The 26,509-nt window shown below is 39.3% G+C and overlaps 1 protein-coding gene across 2 annotated transcripts in view; it reads left to right on the top strand.

Moving 5' to 3' along the window:
* LOC133623026 (hexokinase-2-like) overlaps positions 1 to 6,558 on the top strand; it is a 115,360-nt gene extending 108,802 nt beyond the window's left edge. For both annotated transcript variants that reach the window (XM_061985938.2, XM_061985937.2), the window contains one exon: positions 6,050 to 6,558. The gene's annotated coding sequence lies outside the window, so the exon portion shown is untranslated. The remainder of the gene's footprint in view (positions 1 to 6,049) is intronic.
* The last annotated feature ends 19,951 nt before the right edge of the window (positions 6,559 to 26,509 follow it).

Raw genomic sequence — 26,509 nt, 5'->3', positions numbered from 1 at the left:
CTAATTTTGTCCACCAAACTTTTAAGGTTGTGCATGAATGCACAAAGGTGAGTTTTGTTGATGTATTGACTTGTGTGGAGTGCTAATCAGACATATTTGGTCACTGCATGACTGCAAGCTAATCGATGCTAACATGCTATTTAGGCTAGCTATATGTACATATTGCATCATTATGCCTCGTTTGTAGGTATATTTGAGGTCATTTAGTTTCTTTTAATCAATTTATATCTCATGACACACTATCTCTATGTAATATGGCTTTTAATTTTTTGCGGCTCCAGACAGATTTGTTTTTGTATTTTTGGTCCAATATGGCTCTTTCAACATTTTGGGTTGCCGACCCCTGGTCTAGTCTCTTACGTGAATGAGCTAAATAATATTATTTGATATTTTACAGTAACGTGTTAATAATTTCACACATAAGTTGCTCCTGAGTATAAGTCGCACCCCTGGCCAAACTATGAAAAAAACTGCGACTTATAGTCCGAAAAATACGGTAAGCGTTTTAGATTAAAAAAACGACATTAGAAGCCCCTTTTCACAAAAGTGTTAAAAGTAAGTCATATATATATATATATATATATATATATATATATATATATATATATGTGTGTGTGTGTGTATATATGTGTATATATGTGTGTGTATATATATATATATATATATATGTATATATATATATATATATATATATATATATGTATACATATATATGTGTGTGTATATATATATATATATATATATATATATATATATACATATACATATATACGTATATATATATATACATATATATGTTTATATATATATATGTATATATATATATATATATGTATATATATATATATATATATATATATATATATATATATATGTATACATATATATATATATATATATATATATATATATATATATATATATATATATATATATGATAAATAAATGATAATGATAAATGGGTTGTACTTATATAGCGCTTTTCTACCTTCAAGGTACTCAAAGCGCTTTGACACTACTTCCACATTTACCCATTCACACACACATTCACACACTGATGGAGGGAGCTGCCATGCAAGGCACTACCAGCACCCATCAGGAGCAAGGGTGAAGTGTCTTGCTCAGGACACAACGGACATGACGAGGTTGGTACTAGGTGGGGATTGAACCAGGGACCCTCGGGTCGCGCACGGCCATTCTTCCACTGCGCCACGCCGTCCCCATATATATATATATATATGTATACATATATATATATATATGTATACATATATAGAATAGAATAGAATGGACTTTATTGTCATTGTATTTGCATATAAAGTACTATCTATCAATCTATAACAAGATTTGCACTCCACCTTAAGGTGCGGTAGTGGGAACAAATATGGGATAAAAATAAATGACACAATAGGTAATAAAGATAAAACTAAGAATTGAAATAAACAGACTGCTATCCAATAAAAATAATAAGCAATCCTGTACAATATACAAAAACAAAATACTGTACAATATACAGGACATATATACCAATTCACGTAAGATCCACTGGTAATGTGTTTTGGTGCCTGGGTTGCGCGTGACGTCACATCTGTTTGAATTAGCACTTAAGAGTGGCGAGTACTTGCTAGCACTTGAGGGGAAAACAGGCAATTTAGAAGCGGACATGTTCTTAGTAATCTTGCAACCCCATCAATGATTCATGACAAAAACCCAACCATGCCAAATAGAAACCGTTCTAAAGTGTGGCTCGTCTTTTCCAAATGCGACGCCAATGCAGATTACGCAAATTAATTGGCCGTTCATGGTGTTAAAACCATGAGGTGGCGACTTGTCCAGGGTGTACCCCGCCTTCCGCCCGATTGTAGCTGAGATTGGCTCCAGCGCCCCCCGCGACCCCAAAGGGAATAAGCGGTAGAAAATGGATGGATGGATGGTGTTAAAACCTGAAAATGATCTGTCTAGGGTACATTTATTAATGATGAAAAATGATATATATCCAATATTCCAATAATTTCTACAACTCTTATTTTTTTGTGATAGAGTGATTGGAGCACATACTTGTTGGTCACAAAAAACATTCATGAAGTTTGGTTCTTTTATGAATTTATTATGGGTCTACTGAAAATGTGAGCAAATGTGCTGGGTCAAAAGTATACATACAGCAATGTTAATATTTGCTTACATGTCCCTTGGCAAGTTTCACTGCAATAAGGCGCTTTTGGTAGCCATCCACAAGCTTCTGGTTGAATTTTTGACCACTCCTCTTGACAAAATTGGTGCAGTTCAGCTAAATTTGTTGGTTTTCTGACATGGACTTGTTTCTTCAGCATTGTCCACACCTTTAAGTCAGGACTTTTGGAAGGCCATTCTAAAACCTTAATTCTATCCTGATTTAGCCATTCCTTTACCACTTTTGACGTGTGTTTGGGGTCATTGTCCTGTTGGAACACCCAACTGCGCCCAAGACCCAACCTCCGGGCTGATGATTTTAGGTTGTCCTGAAGAATTTGGAGGTAATCCTCCTTTTTCATTGTCCCATTTACTCTGTAAAGCACCAGTTCCATTGGCAGCAAAACAGGCCCAGAGCATAATACTACCACCACCATGCTTGATGGTAGGAATGGTGTTCCTGGGATTCAAGGCCTCACCTTTTCTCCTCCAAACATATTTCTGGGTATTGTGGCCAAACAGCTCAATTTGTGTTTCATATGACATCACATGGACAAAGATAATACCTTCTGGAGGAAAGTTCTGTCATCAGAGGCTCGCTTCACACGTTATCATTTCCGGCTCCCCAAAGTTACGTACGTGACATGCACATAGCGGCATGCACGTACGGGCAAGCGATCAAATGTGTGGAAGCCGCAGCTGCATGCGTACTCACGGTACCGCGTCTGGTATCCAACTCAAAGTTCTCCTGGTAAGAGTCTCTGTTGTCCCAGTTCTCCACAGGCCAATGGTAAAGCTTGACTGTCATCTTTCGGGAATGTAAACAATGAAACACCGGCTGTGTTTGTGTTGCTGCAGCCGCCCGCAATACACCACTTCCCACCTACAGCTTTCTTCTTTGCTGTCTCCATTGTTCATTGAACAAATTGCAAAATATTCACCAACACAGATGTCCGGAATACTGTGGAATTTTGCGATGAAAACAGACGACTTAATAGCTGACCACCATGCTGTCCCAAAATGTCCTCTACAATCCGTGACGTCACGCGCAGACGTCATCATACCGAGACGTTTTCAGCAGGATATTTCGCGCAAAATTTAAAATTGCACTTTAGTAAGCTATCCCGGCCGTATTGGCACGTGTTGCAATGTTAAGATTTCATCATTGATGTATAAACTATCAGACTGCGTGGTCGGTAGTTGTGGGTTTCAGTAGGCCTTTAATTGGTTGCCTGGCAGAGCATCTTTGATCTTTTTATCAAAACAGGCTGCCTGGACTTGGTAGATTTGTTGTAGTTTCAGACAAGCATACACCCACTATGTTTATGTTTGCATGTATTTGCAAACATGTTTTACATAAAATTGCAGCCTTGTACATACGACGTCCTCTAAAAGCCACGCAGGTGTGCGCACACATGCACATGCAATCATTATACGTAACCACATCCACACAATGTCCCACCAACTGATTAACATGTTTTTTTTTAGCTTTCATGTTGTTGGCAGGTTTTTGATATTCAAATAACTTATGGGTCTGATAAGAACGTAATGATACTTGATGGTACTCTGGTGGTGCTGAGTGGTCAAATTACACCTGTAAGAAGATTTGCACGTATTTCAAAGGGAAATGCTTGGATTTGTTTGGTTTTCATGGAAGAAGCATTATAAAATAACAGCTTTACATCATCATATAGATCGGAGGGGGGGTTAACAACCTGCAGCTCTTTAGCGGCTCCTTAGTGGCTCCCTGGACCTCTGTCAGAGATGTGTGAAAATGGAAAAAGATGAAGAAAAATAATTATTTTTTGTTTTAATATATTTTCTGTAGGAGAACAAACATGACACAAACCTTCCTAATTGTTAGAAATCCCACTGTTTTTTTATTAAGCATGCTTCACTGATGAGACTATTTGGCAGGCACCGTTTTGTCCTACTAATTTCGGCGCTCCTTGAACTCACCGTAGTTTGTTTACATGTACACAGAAAGACGTGTTTTATGCCCCTCCTTCTTTGTCTCATTTTGTCCACCAAACGTTTTATGCTGTGCGTGAATGCACAAAGGTGAGCTTTGTTGATGTTATTGACTTGTTGGAGTGTTAATCAGGCATATTTGGTCACTGATTGATTGATTGATTGATTGATTGAAACTTTTATTAGTAGATTGCACAGTATGGTACATATTCCGTACAATTGACCACTAAATAGTTTTATGCCACTCCTTTGTCTCATTTTGTCCACCAAACGTTTTATGCTGTGCGTGAATGCACAAAGGTGAGCTTTGTTGATGTTATTGACTTGTTGGAGTGTTAATCAGGCATATTTGGTCACTGATTGATTGATTGATTGATTAAAACTTTTATTAGTAGATTGCACAGTACGGTACATATTCCGTACAATTGACCACTAAATAGTTTTATGCCACTCCTTTGTCTCATTTTGTCCACCAAACGTTTTATGCTGTGCGTGAATGCACAAAGGTGAGCTTTGTTGATGTTATTGACTTGTTGGAGTGTTAATCAGGCATATTTGGTCACTGATTGATTGATTGATTGATTGAAACTTTTATTAGTAGATTGCACAGTACGGTACATATTCCGTACAATTGACCACTAAATAGTTTTATGCCACTCCTTTGTCTCATTTTGTCCACCAAACGTTTTATGCTGTGCGTGAATGCACAAAGGTGAGCTTTGTTGATGTTATTGACTTGTTGGAGTGTTAATCAGGCATATTTGGTCACTGATTGATTGATTGATTGATTGATTGAAACTTTTATTAGTAGATTGCACAGTACGGTACATATTCCGTACAATTGACTACTAAATAGTTTTATACCACTCCTTTGTCTCATTTTGTCCACCAAACGTTTTTTGCTGTGCGTGAATGCACAAAGGTGAGCTTTGTTGATTTTATTGATTTGCTGGAGTGCTTATCGGGCATATTTGGTCAATCCATGACTGCAGGCTAATCGGTGCTAACATGCTGTTTAGGCTAACTGTATGTACATTATTCTGCCTCGTTTGTAGGTATATTTCGGGGCGGTATAGCTCGGTTGGTAGAGTGGCCGTGCCATCAACCTGAGGGTTGCAGGTTCGATCCCCGCTTCCGCCATCCTAGTCACTGCCGTTGTGTCCTTGGGCAAGACACTTTACCCACCTGCTCCCAGTGCCACCCACACTGGTTTAAATGTAACTTAGATATTGGGTTACACTATGTAAAGCGCTTTGAGTCACTAGAGAAAAGCGCTATATAAATATAATTCAATTAAATAATTCAATATTTCAGCTCATTTAAATTCCTTTACTTATGTCATATTTGTATTTTATGCATGCATGTCTCATGACACTATCTGTATGTATAATATTTCTCATAGTTGTTTGTGTGCCATGTTGTTCCAGACCACAGCAAAATACAACATTTCTGTCAACGAAGATTTGCATCAGCCTTTGGTAGTAGGCTAATATAGACACTTACATCATGTGTTGTCTTCATTATAAGACTTATATAAGACTTTTTTTGCGGCTCCAGACCGATTTTTGTTTTGTATTTTTGGTCCAATATGGCTCTTTCAACATTTTGGGTTGCCGACCCCTGGTCTAGATCATGCTAATAATAAGAATGGACATTTTGAAGTGAATTCCTTTAAAACTCCTGTAGCCATATTTCATCTCACTAATGTTGTATTAATTTGTGTTGCATGATGTCATATTCAAAAGCAAAAAAAAAATAAATCACCCTAAAAGGTCCTGGGGGTTAAATTGCCCCACAACACAATGGCAATTTCTAGTTTCAGACAAGGTTTTTGCAACATATCCATATATTTGTGACGGGAGATGCGCGTATGTCTGTGTTGACCTTCAAACTTTAATGTCACTTACAGGTCTGAGGGGGACTTGCACTACTGAAAGAATGAAGATACAGTTCAAATAAAAGACAGCAGATCTCCATCAAAGAAAATGTATGAAAGTGACCTGAAATCCAAATGTTTTGTGTTGAAGGTAGGAAAAAATAGTTTCAACCTGCAGTTCATCCACAATTCAACCAAAAAAAGACAATACTGTACAAGTGGCACTGACTGTTAAATGCTGCCAAATTAGAGCTACTGTTAGATAATACATGATGCTATGTTATTCCTATATACTACATAGTACCAGCACCATATTACACATGTGTTTTTCTTTGTGTTGTAAAGTTAGGAAACAAAGCTTTTGCAGGTTGATTTACTGCGTATGTACTTATGACGTTAAAAAGGGTGAAATAAAAGCAAAGCAGAGTTGTTTTCCTCCCATGAGCTGACAAGATACTGCACCGTTTAATCATGTAATAATAGGTCATTATTGTATGTACAGTTGTGCTCATAAGTTGGGAGAATTTATGATTTCTTGGCCATTCTTCAGAGAATATGAATGATAACACAAAAACCTTTCTTCCGCTCATGCTTAATGGTTGTGTGAAGCTATTTATTAGCAAACAACTGTGTTTACTCTTTTTAAATCAAAATGGCAAAAGAAAGTACCCAAATGACCCTGATCAAAAGTTTACATACCCCAGCGACTTTGATCTGATAACATGCACAAAAGTTGACGCAAACAGGTTTGAATGGCTAATCAAGGTTCCAATCCTCACCTGTGACCTGTTTGTTTGTAATTAATGTGTGTGTATTAAAGGTCAGTGAGTTTCTGACCATTGCATCTTTCATCCAGTGCTGCACGGATGTTTCTGGATTGTGAGTCATGGGGAAGGCAAAAGAATTGTCAAAGGATCTGCGAGAAAAGGTAATTGAACTGCATAAAACAGGAAAGGGGTATAAAAAGATATCCAAGGAATTGAGAATGCCAATCAGCAGTGTTCAAACGCTGATTAAGAAGTGGAAAATGAGGGATTCAGGTAGACCAGCAAAGATTTCCGCCACAACTGCCAGGAAAATTGTTCGAGATGCAAAGAAAAATCCACAAATAACTTCAGCTGAAATACAGGACTCGTGTGACTTGTGGTGTGGCTGTTTCAAAATGGACAATAAGGAGGCACTTGAACAAAAATGGGCTGCATGGTCGAGTGGCCAAAAAGTTCACTTTTGGCCTCATCACTCCAAATTATTTTGTTCCAGAAGTTTTGAGGCTTGTCTCTGTGCTGTATGGCGTAATGTAAGCGGGATACTTTGTGACATTTGCGCAGAAATGGCTTTCTTCTGGCGACTCGACCATGCAGCCCATTTTTCTTCAAGTGCCTCCTTATTGGTAAAAAAGGAGGTACTTTCTTTTGTCATTTTGATTTAAAAAGAGTAAACACAGTTGTTTGCCAATAAATAGCTTCACACAACCATTAAGCATGAGTGGAAGAAAGGTTTTGGTGTTATCATTTATATTCCCTGAAGAATGGCCAAGAAACCATAAATTCTCCCGGGGTATGTAAACTTATGAGCACGACTGTATACATGTATTTATAATGTACACGTGCACCTGCAATGCTAAATAAACATCTATATTGGAAATGTAGTAACAAAAACGATATTGTATTCAGTTTCAATTGTATTTAGGAAAGCCCCTTGAGATGCGGCGTCTCTCTCAGCACGGACTACAAAGGCGGACTCGCGCAAATTTTCAGGACTTATGCAGATCCCAAATACAGATCAGGGGTAAGAAGAGTCTCTTTTGCATAATATTGCAAAACAACACTCCAGATAATATGTCTTACCTTATACACACACCATAATAATACTCCTATGTTGAAGCACAGTACAATCCATCAAGCGGTGTGGCTTCATAGCTTACCAAAGTCGTACTAAAACGTTTTGATAGATTTTTGAGCGCCGTGTGTAATGTTCTATATTTTCAAAGGAACATATGCAATTTTGGTGTTGTTTACTTGAGTCATATTGCAGTTGACACGTTTCTCTTATGTGTTACTGCCATCTACTGGTCACACTTATCATTACACCATGTACCAAATAAAATAGCTTCGAGGTCGGTTGCAAAACATTTCTCAAAAGTGCCAACTTTCTTTCTAAAATTCATTCACTTTACATGGAAAGTGTGAACATTTTGTTTTCTCTTGGCAAAAATGTTGCCCATTTGTGCAAACATTTTTTTTACCCGAACTTGCATATTGTCTTTCTTTCAAAAATAGTTTTTACAAAAATAAGTAAAATCAATAACCTTAACTTTGTTTCTTATTCACTCACTTTTAAGCACATTATTAAACGCTAGCCTTTTTACTGTTTATCAATTTTGTGCATAATCCCTAACCCGACCCTTATGTTTAAATCATTTATGCTAAGCATATCACTTTTTCCTTCATAAGTTGGAAATGCTGACCCTAAACCTCTACCCTTAACCTTGATTTTTATTATGATGTACTCAAATAAATACATCCAATCGCCCCATCCGTTTTTTATTATATATTTTTTTAATATTTTTTTTTCAGTTAATTAGATTACTATGTTTAGATAAATTATACTAACCACAACCCATTGTAAATGTATTTGAACTGCTAACCTTAGCATTTTGTTCCCTTCATATGTTGGAAATGTTTTTTGTAGCCAACTTGTTTTGGAGTTCACCTTCTCTGTAAACTTCCTAAATGCTAACATATGTTTTCCTTTATAAGTTGGAAATATTTGTTCACCTATTAGTTTAGAATTTTCTCACCATCGTAGACTTTCTTAAATCTAACTTTTTTTTGGTTTTGTATAATTTTTTTAAACTTTTTTTTCTAAATTCATTTGACTTAACATGAAAAAAAACTTTGCAAATATTTTTCCCACTCCTGCAAAATGTTTTCCTAAACCTGCATGTTGTTTTTTTTCCAAAAATATTTTGTGTACTAAAACAAATAAAATCAATTGAGAATGCCAATCAGCAGTGTTCAAACGTTGATTAAGAAGTGGAAAATGAGGGATTCAGGTAGACCAGCAAAGATTTCAGCCACAACTGCCAGGAAAATTGTTCGAGATGCAAAGAAAAATCCACAAATAACTTCAGCTGAAATACAGGACTCTCTGAAAAATTGTGGTGTGGCTGTTTCAAAATGGACAATAAGGAGGCACTTGAACAAAAAATGGGCTGCATGGTCGAGTGGCCAAAAAGTTCACTTTTGGTCTCATCACTCCAAATTATTTTGTTCCAGAAGTTTTGAGGCTTGTCTCTGTGCTGTATGGCGTAATGTAAGCGGGATACTTTGTGACATTTGCGCAGAAATGGCTTTCCTCTGGCGACTCGACCATGCAGCCCATTTTTCTTCAAGTGCCTCCTTATTGGTAAAAAAGGAGGTACTTTCTTTTGTCATTTTGATTTAAAAAGAGTAAACACAGTTGTTTGCCAATAAATAGCTTCACACAACCATTAAGCATGAGTGGAAGAAATGTTTTGGTGTTATCATTTATATTCCCTGAAGAATGGCCAACATCCTTAAATGCTAACCTTAACCCATGTTTATTTCACGAAGTAGTAATTTGAATCTTTGTTCTTAATCATACCCCTTCTTTCATTCATAAAGTAGTGATTTAAATTTTTAAGCTGCTCTTTAGCAGCAAAAGTTGGAATGTTCTGCCTTGCAAGAACATGTGACACAGAATGAACTGAAGATTGGGAACAGGTGGGTGCCATGATTGGGTATAAAAGCAGCTTCCATAAAATGCTCAGTCATTCACAAACAAGGATGGGGCGAGTGTCACCACTTTGTGAACGAATGCGTGAGCAAATTGTCCAACAGTTTAAGAACAACATTTCTCAACCAGCTATTGCAAGGAATTTAGGGATTTCACCATCGACGGTCTGTAATATCATCAGAAGGTTCAGAGGGTCTTAGAAATGTGTCCTGTGAAAAACCGTCCGACCGGAACTCTCTAACTAAAGTTTCTTGGGTGAATAAAGTAAACTCACTACACCGGTATGTTTTAGTGCTTCCATGGGGAGTTTACTGACAGATATAAGAACTTTACACTACTTTATATTAGAAATGGCAACAGCGGAGGATGAATGTCCCATTACAAGAGCTTACCAAAGTCGTACTAAAACATTTTGATAGATTTTTGAGCACGGTGTGTAATGTTCTATATTTTCAATGGAACATATAACATGTTGGTGTTGTTTACTTGAGTCATATTGCCATCATAGTGCAGTCTACACGTGTCTCTTATGTGTGACTGTCATCTACTGGTCACACTTATCATGACACCATGTACACTGCAAAAACTGAAATCTAAGTAAGATGAAATATCTCAAATAAGGGTGATTTTTGCTTATTTTCTGTCTGATAAGATAATTCTTCTCACTAAGCAGATTTTATGTTAGTGTTTTACTTGTTTTAAGGGTTTTGGTCCTAAATGATCTCAGTACGATATTACAGCTTGTTGCTGAGATTTTATGGCCTATGTTGAGTGAAACATGCTTGAAACTAGAATATCAACTGTTGCAAAGCTGTGTCATCAACACTCACAAGTATAAAAGTACTTTTTTAAAGTAATAATTTCTTATTTCAAGCATGAAAAAAAAAAAATCATGATAAGATAAGATAATGGCACTAGCATTTACTTAATTTAAGAATATTTTTCAACATATTGAGCAAAAGGGTCTCATTTTTTTTTTCTACCAAGAAAAGTGCACTTGTTATTAGTGAGAATATACTTATTTTAAGGTATTTTTGGGTTCATTGAGGTTAGCTAGTTTTACTTGTTTTGGAAAGTCTTGACAAGCCGAATTTTCTTGTTCTATTGGCAAATAATTTTGCTTAGTTCAAGTAAAATACCCCTCATTTTTGAAAATGTTTTTCTTGGTTTTGAACACTGACTTTTTGCAGTGTGCCAAATAAAATATCCCTAGCCCTAACACCCTCACCCTAACTCTAACCCTAGACACCATCCATCCATCCATCTTCTTCCGCTTATCCGAGGTCGGGTCGCGGGGGCAGCAGCCTAAGCAGGGAAGCCCAGACTTCCCTCTCCCCAGCCACTTCGTCCAGCTCTTCCCGGGGGATCCCGAGGCGTTTCCCAGGCCAGCCGGGAGACATAGTCTTCCCAACGTGTCCTGGGTCTTCCCCATGGCCTCCAACCGGTCGGACGTGCCCTAAACACCTACCGAGGAAGGCGATCGGGTGGCATCCTGACCAGATGCCCGAACCACCTCATCTGGCTCCTCTCGATGTGGAGGAGCAGCAGCTTTACTTTGAGCTCCCCCCGGATGACAGAGCTTCTCACCCTATCTCTAAGGGAGAGCCCTGCCACCCGGCGGAGGAAACTCATTTCGGCCGCTTGTACCCGTGATCTTTTCCTTTCGGTCATGACCCAAAGCTCATGACCATAGGTGAGGATGGGAACGTAGATCGACCGGTAAATTGAGAGCTTTGCCTTCCGGCTCAGCTCCTTCTTCACCACAACGGATCGATACAGCGTCCGCATTACTGAAGACGCCGCACCGATCCGCCTGTCGATCTCACGATCCACTCTTCCCTCACTCCTGAACAAGACTCCGAGGTACTTGAACTCCTCCACTTGGGGCAGGGTCTCCTCCCCAACCCGGAGATGGCACTCCACCCTTTTCCGAGCGAGAACCGTGAACTCGGACTTGGAGGTGCTGATTCTCTTCCCAGTCGCTTCACACTCGGCTACAAACCGATCCAGCGAGAGCTGAAGATCCTGGCCAGATGAAGCCATCAGGACCACATCATCTGCAAAAAGCAGAGACCTAATCCTGCAGCCACCAAACCGGATCCCCTCAACACCTTGACTGCGCCTAGAAATTCTGTCCATAAAAGTTATGAACAGAATCGGTGACAAAGGGCAGCCTTGGCGGAGTCCAACCCTCACTGGAAACGTGTCCGACTTACTGCCGGCAATGCGGACCAAGCTCTGGCACTGATCATACAGGGAGCGGACCGCCACAATCAGACAGTCCGATACCCCATACTCTCTGAGCACTCCCCACAGGACTTCCCGAGGGACACGGTCGAATGCCTTCTCCAAGTCCACAAAACACATGTAGACTGGTTGGGCAAACTCCCATGCACCCTCAAGCGACCCTGCCGAGACTATAGAGCTGGTCCACAGTTCCACGACCAGGACGAAAACCACACTGTTCCTCCTGAATTCGAGGTTCGACTATCCGGCATAGCCTCCTCTCCAGTACACCTGAATAGACCTTACCGGGAAGGCTGAGGAGTGTGATCCCACGATAGTTAGAACACACCCTCCGGTTCCCCTTCTTAAAGAGAGGAACCACCACCCCGGTCTGCCAATCCAGAGGTACCGCCCCCTAGACACCCTAACCCTAATCCAGAATTATTCCGTACATTAGGCGCACCGGGTTATAAGGCGCACTGTGGAGTTTTGAGAAAAAAAATTTTAAGTGCACCTTATTGTCCGGAAAATACGGTAATTGCTTTTATGATGGGGGAATTCAGTTAATAATTTAGTTACATTTTTGTCAAAGTAATTAGTAACCAACAACTACGTAATTTTCAGAACACTGTTCAAGATACAAAGACCCATTTGTATCCCTCCAGCGGCCAGCAGGAAATGTAGCCGCTACACTTTGTATAGCCAAGAAATAAAACAAGTAAATTAATAAAAGTTTTACGGAATGTTGATGAATGCTGGCTTTACATGGAATTCACATGTGTAGAACAATAATGAATGAGATGTCTGGCAGTAGTGGAGTGCAGAGCCAGCAGAGCAGCCATGAAAAGGGTTTATATACCTACGGTAAGGGCGCTCTTAGATTATGGATGTTTTGTGCTGGGGGGCTTTCATGACCCCTCCTCTTTCTGCACTAAAGGTGGAAATGGAGGAGATTGCAGATGAGAAATAAGCTATTTACTGTTTGGCTTACTGGATGAGAGTCAGAGGTCATTTTGATGTAGCATCCAATAATAAGGGTGAGGAGCTAAGTATGAATGTTTGACATGGAGGAGCAGGATGAGTGGGGGAGTGTGGCAGTGATGGTTGAATACAAAACACAGTTTGTATACTCCAGTATTCATGGATGAATCCACATATCCAAGCGCAGGTTGTGCAGGCTTTATTGTTGTAGTACAAAGGCCTGAAGATTGCGGTTAAAAGCAAAGCAAAACATCTGTTGGAAATCAAAGCTGCCTTACAATGGCCAGAAGAGTTACGGCTAAAAAAGGAAACAAGAAAACATTTATTCCTATTTAAATGCAATAAAGAAGAACTGTAAGGGGGAGCAAAAAAGAAGAAAGAATCATATCAGACAAGAGAAAAAAAATACAAAAATGAGGGGTATTTTATTTGAACTAAGCAAAATTATCTGCCAATAGAACAAGAAAATTTGGCTTGTCAAGACTTTCCAAAACAAGTAAAATTAGCTAACTTCAATGCGCCCAAAAATACCTTAAAAAAAGTATATTCTCACTAATAAGTGCACTTTCCTTGGTAGAAAAAACAAACATATTTGCTCATTATGTTGAAAAATATTCTTAAATGAAGTTTATGCTAGTGGCATTATCTTGACATAATGATATGCGCTCGGCATTACATTTCTTGAAACCAGCAAACTTATACTAAAAACTAATTTATTGTTCTTAATGGAAAGGCAACAAGGCAACCGCTTGTTACTCTCGGGGTCTCCTAGCCGCTCAGGCAAATCATATTGTCTAAAAATGCATTTTTCCATGGATAACATGACATCATCGCGCCAAGTGCGTGCTCTTTCAGTCAATTAGTGCGCATATATACAGCCCGGCCACCGGCCAAACATTTTTTAATTGTAATTTTGAGGAATATATCTGAATGTGCATGAACTATTTCTGTTCAAAATTGTTAGAAATGTCAAATGTTAAATGTTTAAATATTAACTGTCAGTTTACTGTACTACTATATGAGTACGTATTTTCTATTGTTTCATTGAAAATAAAACAGCAAAGTCCATTTGGCTGTCATCTGTTTTAATTATGAGACACAATTGTGTCAAAGTCCATCCATCCATCCATTTTCTACCGCTTGTCCCTATGAATTTTTTTTTTCATGCTTGAAATAAGAAATTATTACTTTAAGTAGTTTTATACTTGTGAGTGTTGATGACACAGCTTTGCACCAGTTGATATTCTAGTTTCAAGCATGTTTTACTCAATATAGGTCATCAAATAATATCTTACTGAGATCATTTAGGACCAAAATACTTAAAACAAGTAAAACACTCTAACATAAAATCTGCTTAGTGAGAAGAATTATCTTATCAGACAGAAAATAAGCAAATATCACCCTTATTTGAGATATTTCATCTTACTTAGATTTCAGTTTTTGCAGTGTATTTCTTATCAAAAACACAGCTGGAACATGGAATGTGGTCTTAAACCTAAAGAGGCTTTTTTTTTTTAAACATGTGTAGTCATGGGTTTTATGAAATTGCATTGTCCCCTTTGAAATAAACTAATCTTAATCTTAGTAGAAAACTTCAAAGTGTTTCGCAAACTCTAATTCTGTCCAAAAACATTCTGTTAGCAGGAATGAAGAAAATAATGCGTATTCTGACAGAAGCGATAATATTCTGGGACGATTCCACTGTTCAATATGAAGAGTTGCATGTACAAAATGTCAATCTCAGTATATTTTACCAGTTTAGTCTTTATTTGAAGGGACAATGCACAGAAACATTAAGCTCAAAGACAGATATGTTCTGTACCAGATTATAGCTAAATAGCTCATTTCCATCTGCAGTCCCTGGCTACCTAAATTGAAGGGAATTTCATGCAATAAAATTATGACAATAAAATCATACTATAGCACAGGCCTGGGCAATTATTTTGACTCAGGGGCCAAAAAAAATGTGTCTGGGGGCCGGTATATCTATTTTTAGGAAAACTAATACAAAACCTCACAATAAAGTCTGATTGAATGCTAAAAATGTTATGACACACCGCCTTAAAAACGGAATGGATTTTTTTCTATGAACGATAAAACCCTGAATATTGAGAACATATGAACGTCACACCCCTTAAAACGGAATGACATTTTACATTTTTTTTACTGAATGAGACACCCAGAATCATACTTGCCAACCCTCCTAGATTTTTCCGGGAGACTCCCAAAATTCAGCGCCTCTCCTGAAAACTTACCGGGACAAATATTCTCCCGAAAATCTCCCGATTTTCAGCCGGAGCTGGAGGCCACGCCCCCTCCACCTCCATGCGACCTGAGTGAGGACAGCCTTTTTTCATGACTAAATCATCCAGACTAGAGATAAATTGTATTATGTTTATCTTACATAAAAATAAATATATATATATATTAATTTAAAAAAAATAAAAATACATTTTTACTATATTTTGCTAAAAACATCAAAATTATATTTTTATTTGTATTTTTTCTGACTCCTTATTACATTCAGCCATAGAATTATACATTCAAATAAACATATTTGAAATAATTAATTTTAAATGATCATAATAATTCATTTAAAATGACCATATTTAATTATTAAAATAATTGCTTATCAACAACTTTAATGTTTTATTAATTACATTTTGAAGCTCTCAGAAGCCAAGTTATGTTATATTCCTTAATATTTATTTATGCAAGTTTGAAGTATCAATTATCTAAACACAGTTTTGTTTGCATATTTTCAGGATGTAGATATATATATATATATATATATATATATATATATATATATATATATATATATATATATATATATATGTGTGTATATATATATATATAATATGTGTATATGTATATATATGTATATGTATACATATGTATATATATGTGTATATATGTATATGTATATATATATGTGTATATATGTATATGTATATATATGTGTATATATGTATATATATATATATGTGTATATGTGTGTGTGTATATATATATGTGTGTATATATATATGTGTGTGTATATATATGTGTATATATATATATATATATATGTGTATATATATATATATATGAAATACTTGACTTGGTGAATTCTAGCTGTCAATATACTCCTCCCCTCTTAACCACGCCCCCAACCACCTCTTGAAATTGGAGGTCTCAAGGTTGGCAAGTATGCCCAGAATGTACATGAAAATAAAGAATGCTACAATATTAACTATGAAGGATAAAACACTGAATATTGACAACATATGAAGGTCACACCCATTCTCCATCCACATATTTTACAATCAAGCCAAATGCAACAAACACAGCGAAATATGAACGTGAAGGGTAAAAAAAAACAAAAAACATCTACAATCTGATAAATGTGATACATCACTAAGATTTAGAACTTTCTTGTAAAAATCTCCTTCCACGTCTGTCCCTGACACCCGCATTTCAGGCTCTGGAAACACTCTGTGGAAACGCTCCCCACCCACACTGTTTGGTGCCTCGTCTGACCTGCTGTGACGTAGATTACCATAGTCACTAGTAGGGTTCTACGGTATACGGGTATTAGTATAGTACCGCGATACTAATGAATCATATTCGGTACCATAAAAGTACCGGTCCGCCACACCCTAAGATTTTTGCTTAAAAGGGAACATTATCACAATTTCAGAATGGTTAAAACCATTAAAAATCAGTTCCCAGTGGCTTATTATATTTTTCGAAGTTTTTTTCAAAATTTTACCCATCACGCAATATCCCTAAAAAAAAGCTTCAAAGTGCCTGATTTTAACCATCGTTATATACACCCGTCCATTTTCCTGTGATGTCACATAGTGAAGCCAACACAAACAAACATGGCGGAAAGAACAGCAAGCTATAGCGACATTAGCTCGGATTCAGACTCGGATTTCAGCGGCTTAAGCGATTCAACAGATTACGCATGTATTGAAACGGATGGTTGTAGTGTGGAGGCAGGTAGCGAAAACGAAATTGAAGAAGAAACTGAAGCTATTGAGCCATATCGGTTTGAACCGTATGCAAGCGAAACCGACGAAAACGACACGACAGCCAGCGACACGGGAGAAAGCGAGGACGAATTCGGCGATCGCCTTCTAACCAACGATTGGTATGTGTTTGTTTGGCATTAAAGGAAACTAACAACTATGAACTAGGTTTACAGCATATGAAATACATTTGGCAACAATATGCACTTTAAGAGTGCAGACAGCCCAATTTTCATCAATTAATATATTCTGTAGACATACCCTCATCCGCGCTCTTTTCCTGAAAGCTGATCTGTCCAGTTTTGGAGTTGATGTCAGCAGGCCAGGGAAGCTAGGGTCGATAGGGGGTTTAGCTCGCTCGTCTGCGGGAACAAACTGCCGCCGTTGCTTGCCGTGCTACCGAGGCTCCTTTGTCCCTGAATTGCTCACACACTCCGGCAGATTCAATGGGGGTCTGGCGGAAGATTTCTTTGACTTTATCGTTGGAAATGCATCTGCTTTGAGTGTCGCAGGATATCCACACATTCTTGCCATCTCTGTCGTAGCATAGCTTTCGTCGGTAAAGTGTGCGGAACAAACGTCCAATTTCTTGCCACTTTCGCATCTTTGGGCCACTGGTGCAACTTGAATCCGTCCCTGTTCGTGTTGTTACACCCTCCGACAACACACCGACGAGGCATGATGTCTCCAAGGTACGGAAAACAGTCGAAAAAACAGAAAATAACAGAGCTGATTTGACTCGGTGTTTGAGAAAATGGCGGATTGCTTCCCGATTTTTCTGCAACATCAAGGTATATATTGACGCTTACATAGGTCTGGTGATAATGTTCCCCTTTAAAATAAAGCCAATAATGCAATTTTTTCTGGTCCCCTTTATTTAGAAAAGTATCGAAATAATATTGGTATCAGGACAACACTAGTCACTAAAATATCATGCAAAAGCGCAGATTCCAAGCATTGAAAGACTTAGTATAGTTGAAGACTTACGGTCATTAGAAAACATCACTGCACATCATAATGGCAGCTACACTTTCCATCTTAAAGATCTAAAAAAAATTATTTGGGAATGTCCGGTGGGCCAGATTGAAAAGCTTAACGGGCCGCATTTGCCCGGCTGTGCTATGGCATGTACTCACTTAGTGTGAAACCTGTGCTTGTTCGGATGAACACAGAGCTGATGTCCTGGCTGCATACCTGCAAACTACTCCGGTTTTCCCGTAATTAGTACGGTTTTCATCAACCTATTCCGGGTTACGGTTGCAGTGATAAAAAATACGGTTTTTCATTAATTAACTTTTTTTTTTTTTTTTAAGTTTTATTCAAGACATCGCATAACAACAATGACAATCGACACTGCTTCCCGTAACTTCCTATCGAGCCATTCCGAATGCCATGTGCGAGGCTATTTATAGCACCGCTGCCAAGCAGTTGCCATTGTTTCCAAACGAGCGAACGATCATGGAATCAGCCGGAGAAAAATCGCAAACGAGTCTTAAACCGAAAAGAAAACTGCAGTCATTCCGTGAAGAATATTCAAAAGCCTATCCGGGAATAATTATCCGTTCCAAAAAGGGTGAAAACTACGCGAATTGCACCTTGTGCAGACAAGATTTTTCGATCGGACACGGAGGAATTAGCGAGGGAATGCAATACGGCTTCCACGGGCGAAAACATTTACAAAATACTCGCGAAAGAAATAGACTCAAACGAAATTCCTTGGCAGAATTTGGTTTGCTTTGCTGCCGATAATGCTGCAGTGATGATGGGATCTAAAAAGGGTGTTGCAGCTTTCATTACGGAAATGTCTCCTTCGGTTTACATCGCCGGTAAGTACAGTTCGTAGCATAAAAAAACTCACAAAACATAACATTTTAAGTAAATCTTTTATTACATAAACAATAAATCAAATCAAAATAATTTCTGTGTACAGTATATCTTTTTATTTGTGATAACGATAACATGTTCAAAACAAGTAACATATACCGTATTTTCCGCACTATTAGCCGCACCTAAAAACCACAAATTTACTCAAAAGCTGACAGTGCGGCTTATAACCCGGTGCGCTTTATATATGGATTAATATTAAGATTCATTTTCATAAAGTTTAGGTCTCGCAACTACGGTAAACAGCCGCCATCTTTTTTCTTCTTCTAAGGCAAGCAACCGCCAAGGTAAGCACCCGCCCCCATAGAAGAGGAAGCGCTTCTTCTTCTACTGTAAGCAACCACCCGCCCCCGTAGAAGAAGAAGGAGCGCGCGGATATTACGTTTCATTTCATTTGTGTGTTTACATCTGTAAAGACCACAAAATGGCTCCTACTAAGCGACAGGTTTCCGGTTCATGAAAAGACGCAATCTCTCCAGCCGCACACGGACTACTATTTCACAGCAACTGCCTAAAGACTTTCAAGAAAAGCTGGCTACTTTCCGTGCATATTGTAAAAACAAGATAGCTGAAAAAAAGATCCGGCCAGAGAACATTATCAACATGGACGAGGTTCCACTGACTTTTGATATTCCTGTGAACCGCACTGTGGATACAACGGGAGCACGTACGGTGAATATTCGCACCACAGGGAATGAGAAGTCATCCTTCACTGTGGTTCTAGCTTGCCATGCTAATGGCCAGAAACTTCCACCCATGGTGATATTCAAAAGGAAGACCTTGCCAAAAGAGACCTTTCCAGCCGGCGTCATCATAAAAGCTAACTCGAAGGGATGGATGGATGAAGAAAAGATGAGCGAGTGGTTAAGGGAAGTTTACGCGAAGAGGCCGGGTGGCTTTTTTCACGCAGCTCCGTCCATGTTGATATACGACTCCATGCGCGCCCACATCACGCTGGTTTTTAATATATTATTAAAGTTTGACTGACCTATCTGACTGTTTTTTTGACATTCCCTTTAGCGCAGTTAGATGCGGCTTATAACACGGGGCGGCTTATAGGTGGACAAAGTTTTGAAATATGCCGTTCATTGAAGGCGCGGCTTATAACCCAGGGCGCCTTATGGTGCGGAAAATACGGTAACTATCATACTATTCTATTACTCTTTATTAATTTGAAAAATGTCGTCATGAAGTTTTATATTTATATTTATTTATATTTCTTTCATAAACCAAAATTTCGACCTGAAGTTTCTTGTTACAATAATGTCTGCAATATCAATAATGACATGTCTTATTTATATTGTGTAATTTGAACCAAATACTCTCAAAAAAAATTTTCTTTCAAGTTGTTGAAAGTTTCAACATGTATGATAGACTGATAGAAAAGTGATGGTTTTAGCAACATTTTAACCTGTCTGAATGCTAATAATCATTTTTGCGTCGGCCCCCCTGAACCCCCCACCAGGACTTTGTCCTGGACCTACCTGGGCCTGCGGCCCCTGGACCCTGGCTACTAGGTTTTTCTGATTTCAAAAGTTGGCAGGTATGTGGCTGGAATTGAAGACAGACACACTCAGAGCTCTCAGTCTCTCTTTGTTTTTACTTTTTATAGCAATTAAGCTTGAGAAGCTCACTTCACACAGACATGTTGTGGAAAACGGGAGCAACGTTAAAATAGCTTCGTTTGCCAGAATGGAGAACGCCTTGGCAGCAGTCAACCACAAACTGTCCAAAAGGTAGATCAGCAAAACTTAGCTTTGAACCATGATTATGTCTCAGTTCAGTTAGTTCCTCCTGCTCCTGTAAGGTCGTGTTCTTTCCAACAACTGCTGAGCTGTGTGGGTAAATAACCCAGTCAAAGCATTCAATGAAGGCTGAATAGAAATAAAAATGACATATTTTCCACCCAGAGCTGTTAAATATTTACCGTTCTGCCTTTTCTTGTGAGTGAGAACATTTCAAGGTTGCCACGTTTCACATGTTGTCGCCGGAGGTGCACCTTGGAGCAGGAATCCGTACTTGTGAGCAAGTTTTCATTGCGGCCTCGCGTTCTTGTGTTCAGTTCATTCACATGGTGACAAATATCTCCCGGGTATGCCAGCCTTGCATACCACTCATCACTTGCAAGCAGCTTTGCATAATTCCATCCCTCATTTGTCAGAAACACTTGAAGTGGCCAACATCGTGCCACGCCACCACCATCAGACCTCCGATGATGCTCTGATGCTCCGCTCCAATTTCCTCACACAAACATGCAAATATGCGGCTTTCCACAGGTCGTGTCTTTACAAAGTCTACCACGTGCACATCGTTCATCATAGGGGCTAGGTCTGCTGGTAAAGTCTTGGCCCCGAGGAAAGAAACATCCATCCATCCATCCATCCATCTTCTTCCGCTTATCCGAGGTCGGGTCGCGGGGGCAGCAGCCTCATACCTGCCAACTACTCCGGTTTTCCCGTAATTCGTACGGTTTTCATCAACCTATTCCGGGTTACGGTTGCAGTGATAAAAAATACGTTTTTTCATTAATTAAAAAAAAAAAAAGGGTGAAAACTACGCGAATTGCACCTTGTGCAGACAAGATTTTTCGATCGGACACGGAGGAATTGGCGATGTAAAAGACCACGTTGGGACAAAAAAACACAAGTCTAATGCCGTTGCTAGCGATACAAGTGGAAAACTTTCAACGTTTTTCGTCGCCCAAACAGATTCTTTGGATGTGATAAATGCCGAAGTTTTATTTACGGAGGCAATAATTGAGCATGGACTTCCAATCGCACTGGCTGATCACATGGGACAGTTAAATGTTTGTAATGCAACCTTTAAAAATCATTACGCGGTGATCACGGTCCCAAAAATAAACTTTTCTTGCATGATAATGTCCAGAAAAACTCACTTTATATTACTATAGAGTCCTTTTAACGAATGAGTTTGATGGTTTATCACAAACCTTAAATGAAAGAAGTCCTTTGTTCTCCTGCACCATGCATGCGCTTTGGCCTTGCTTCGTGTTTGGTGCGCAATCCTGTCGGCTGTATTTCACAGCACGTCTTTGACAACTTGAAGTGGCATAAAACATTTAAAACAAAGGGGTTATAGGAACAATCACTTTCAGTGTTTTATGCCACTTCAAGTTGTCAAAGACAGTATGCTGGTGCCCGACTGCCACAAGTGGAACAAACATTTGAAACAAAGGGGTTATAGGAACAATCACTTTCAGTGTTTTATGCCACTTCAAGTAAACTTATCATAAAGTTACCATATCATTTTTGTAGTATGATCAATCTGATAGAATAAATTTGGATTTTAGCCACAAAAAGGTAATGACACCAATGTTATCTATTGGAATTGTTTAGTACTGTTATACTGTTAAAAGTGTTTATACTATGCTTTCAAGTCCAAGTTGAAGAAATCTTGTTAAATGTTGACAGCATAACTACCAAAATACAGAAGTATGTCCTTAATATTTTTGCAGTGCTATTTCTGTTGAAAAGTTAAAATGATTACATTAGAGATGTGATGTGCCACTTTTCAAGTGTCTGATGGCTTAAATTAATTTTCATTAATTTTTCATATTTTGAATTCTTTTGAAAGGCTTACAAAAAAACTACATTTGAATTGTAATTCCATGCTATTGACAGGACTATTAATTTTAATGAAGTTAGCTTACCATGTTTACAGTATGATAATTGTGATAGAAATGTGAATTTTAGGCACAGAATATTTTTTACAATTGAACAAGGCAGTAGATTATACAAGCTTGGACAGAAAGTTAATAATGACACCAATTTTTTTTTTTAATGGAATTGTTTAGTACTGTTTTACCATTTGTTTACTGTAAAAAGTGTTTATACTGTTTATACTTTCAATTAACAAATTGAAGTCTTGTGAAAGGTTGACAGGATAACTGGCATTAACTGTCAAAATAATTTCAAACTATTGAAGTTAGCTTACAGAATAAACATGTCAATCAACGCATATGATTTTTGCTGTAATATTTTTGTTTTGAAAAGTCACTGTGACTGATAGAAAAGTGATGGTTTTAGCAACATTTTAACCTGTCTGAATGCTAATAATCATTTTGCGTCGGGGGGCGAAGCCCTGAACCCTCCACCAGGACTTTGTCCTGGACCTACCGGGGCCTGCGGCCCTTGGACCCTGGCTACTAGGTTTTTCTGATTTCAAAAGTTGGCAGGTATGCAGCCTCAGCAGGGAAACCCAGACTTCCCTCTCCCCAGCCACTTCTTTCAGCTCTTCCCGGGGGATCCCGAGGCGTTCCCAGGCCAGCCGGGAGACATAGTCTTCCCAACGTGTCCTGGGTCTTCCCCGTGGCCTCCTACCGGTTGGACGTGCCCTAAACACTGCCCTAGGGAGGCGTTCGGGTGGCATCCTGACCAGATGCCCGAACCACCTCATCTGGCTCCTCTCCATGTGGAGGAGCAGCGGCTTTACTTTGAGTTCCTCCCGGATGACAGAGCTTCTCACCCTATCTCTAAGGGAGAGCCCCGCCACCCGGCGGAGGAAACTCATTTCGGCCGCTTGTACCCGTGATCTTGTCCTTTCGGTCATAACCCAAAGCTCATGAGCATAGGTGAGGATGGGAACGTAGATCGACCAGTGAATTGAGAGCTTTGCCTTCCGGCTCAGCTCCTTCTTCACCACAACGGATCGATACAGCGTCCGCATTACTGAAGACGCCGCACTGATCCGCCTGTTGATCTCACGATCCACTCTTCCCTCACTCGTGAACAAGACTCCGAGGTACTTGAACTCCTCCACTTGGGGCAGGGTCTCCTCCCCAACCCGGAGATGGCACTCCACCCTTTTCCGGGCGAGAACCATGGACTCGGACTTGGAGGTGCTGATTCTCATCCCAGTCGCTTCACACTCGGCTGCGAACCGAAAGGAAAGAAACAATGCGTAACAATCACATCTGGATTTTCTTTCCTTCACTCTGCTTACAAAGCCTTTGGTGCGCCCGACCATGGCGGCAGCTCCATCAGTGCGGACACCCGTGCGGTTTTCCCACTTAAGTCCTCCTTGTGGCTTGGAAAAATGTCCTCTCCTGTTGTCTTTTCTGGCAATGCCTTGCAAAATAGGAGTTGTTTTTTTTTGATTGCGTCTCCATCCACAAAACGCACATTGGCCAAGAGTTGAGCATGTCCACCAATATCAGTACGCCCGTCCGATTGCAACGCAAATTTCTCACTGATGCGAATCTTTTCCAAAACCACACTTTCGATGTCTGCAGACTTGTCATCAATACGTCTAGAAATTGTGTTATCTGAGAGAGGGACTTTGTCTTTGATTGATTGATTGAAACGTTTATTAGTAGATTGCACAGTACAGAACATATTCCGTACAATTGACCACTAAATGGTAACACCCGAATAAGTTTTTCAACTTGTTTAAGTTGGGATCCATGTTAATCAATTCATGGTACAAATATATCATCATCATCATCGGTCACTCGAACGAGTATGACGATCCTCCTGGTAGCGGGGTATCCCTTTAACGTGGGGAGACTGGTGCACAGACAGTCATCACACGATCCTTGACAGATCCGGGTCCGGTTCCAGTGGCATGGAGTCCAAGACAACTGGGGACCCTTTTCTGCTGCAGCCTTCTTCCGCCATCGCAGCCGTTGTGGTAGTTCTTAAATCTACCGTATTCCGCCCGCTTCGCCGTTGAGGTCTTCACCGTATCCCTGGATAGGGGGCAGTCAGGTATTAGGCCTTTGCCAAGGGCCACCTGGGGTAACAGTAGTTAAGGGGTTTACCTCCTAGTGCCCCAAGACCCCATAGAGGAGCCTCCACTGCCGGATGCACTTTAACGTCATGATCCAGGACACACCTTAGCAGTACTCAGTTGTAATACATGTTTCCACCACTTGTGGCAGTAATGGCAATATCAAACAAACTGAAGAAGTCTCATAGAGAAGTGTCTTAAGCCCAAAAAATATGACTAAAGTGGTGATGCTGTATTTTCATTTGCACTTTAATTTTATAAACATTTATTTACGAAACAAATTAATTATTTTTATTTACTGTTAATCTACTATATTTATTTTAGCACTAAATAATTTAATCAGTTATTTATGAATCCCTCATATGCAGTATATTTGATTAGTATTTATTGTTATAATCAGCCTGACCTAAGCCTAAGGTTTTTCTGTTAAATACAGTCGTGCTCATAAGTTTACATACCCTGGGAGAATTTATGATTTCTTGGCCATTCTTCAGAGAATATGAACGATAACACAAAAACCTTTCTTCCACTCATGCTTAATGGTTGTGTGAAGCTATTTATTGGCAAACAACTGTGTTTACTCTTTTTAAATCAAAATGACAAAAGAAAGTACCCAAATGACCCTGATCAAAAGTATACATACCCCAGTCACTTTGATCTGATATCATGCACAAAAGTTGACACAAACAGGTTTGAATGGCTAATCAATCCTCACCTGTGACCTGTTTGTTTGTAATTAATGTGTGTGTATAAAAGGTCAGTGAGTTTCTGGGCTTCTGACAGACCATTGCATCTTTCATCCAGTGCTGCACAGATGTTTCTGGATTCTGAGTCATGGGGAAGGCAAAAGAATTGTCAAAGGATCTGCAAGAAAAGGTAATTGAACTGAATAAAACAGGAAAGGGGTATAAAAAGATATCCAAGGAATTGAGAATGCCAATCAGCAGTGTTCAAACGTTGATTAAGAAGTGGAAAATGAGGGATTCAGTTAGACCAGCAAAGATTTCAGCCACAACTGCCAGGAAAATTGTTCGAGATGCAAAGAAAAATCCACAAATAACTTCAGCTGAAATACAGGACTCTCTGAAAAATTGTGGTGTGGCTGTTTCAAGATGCACAATAAGGAGGCACTTGAAAAAAAATGGGCTGCATGGTCGAGTGGCCAAAAAGTTACATTTTGGTCTCATCACTCCAAATTACTTTGTTCCAGAAGTTTCGAGGCTTATCCCTGTGCTGTTTGGCGTAATGTAAGCGGGATAGTTTGTGACATTTACGCAGAAATAGTTTTCTTCTGGCGACTCGACCATGCAGCCCACAGTGGTTTGCCAATAAATAGCTTCACACAACCATTAAGCATGAGTGGAAGAAAGTTTTTTGTGTTATCATTCATATTCTCTGAAGAATGGCCAAGAAATCATAAATTCTCCCAGGGTATGTAAACTTATGAACACGACTGTACATACATATATTATATATGTGAAAATTCAGCGATTTTGAATAAAATATATATAATATAATATAATATATATCCATCCATCCATCCATTTTCTACCGCTTATCCCCTTCGGGGTCGCGGGGGGCGCTGGAGCCTATCTCAGCTACAATCGGGCGGAAGGCAGGGTACACCCTGGACAAGTCGCCACCTCATCGCAGGGCCAACACAGATAGACAGACAACATTCACACTCACATCCACACACACTAGGGCCAATTTAGTGTTGCCAATCAACCTATCCCCAGGTGCATGTCTTTGGAGGTGGGAGGAAGCCGGAGTACCCGGAGGGAACCCACGCAGTCACGGGGAGGACATGCAAACTCCACACAGAAAGATCCCGAGCCCGGGATTGAACCCAAGACTACTCAGGACCTTCGTATTGTGA

Source organism: Nerophis lumbriciformis, linkage group LG12 (assembly GCF_033978685.3).
Source record: "Nerophis lumbriciformis linkage group LG12, RoL_Nlum_v2.1, whole genome shotgun sequence".
In the NCBI taxonomy this organism is placed as follows: Eukaryota; Metazoa; Chordata; class Actinopteri; order Syngnathiformes; family Syngnathidae; genus Nerophis; species Nerophis lumbriciformis.
Note: the sequence above shows the minus strand (reverse complement) of the source record. Positions and strands in the feature narration are given on the sequence as shown.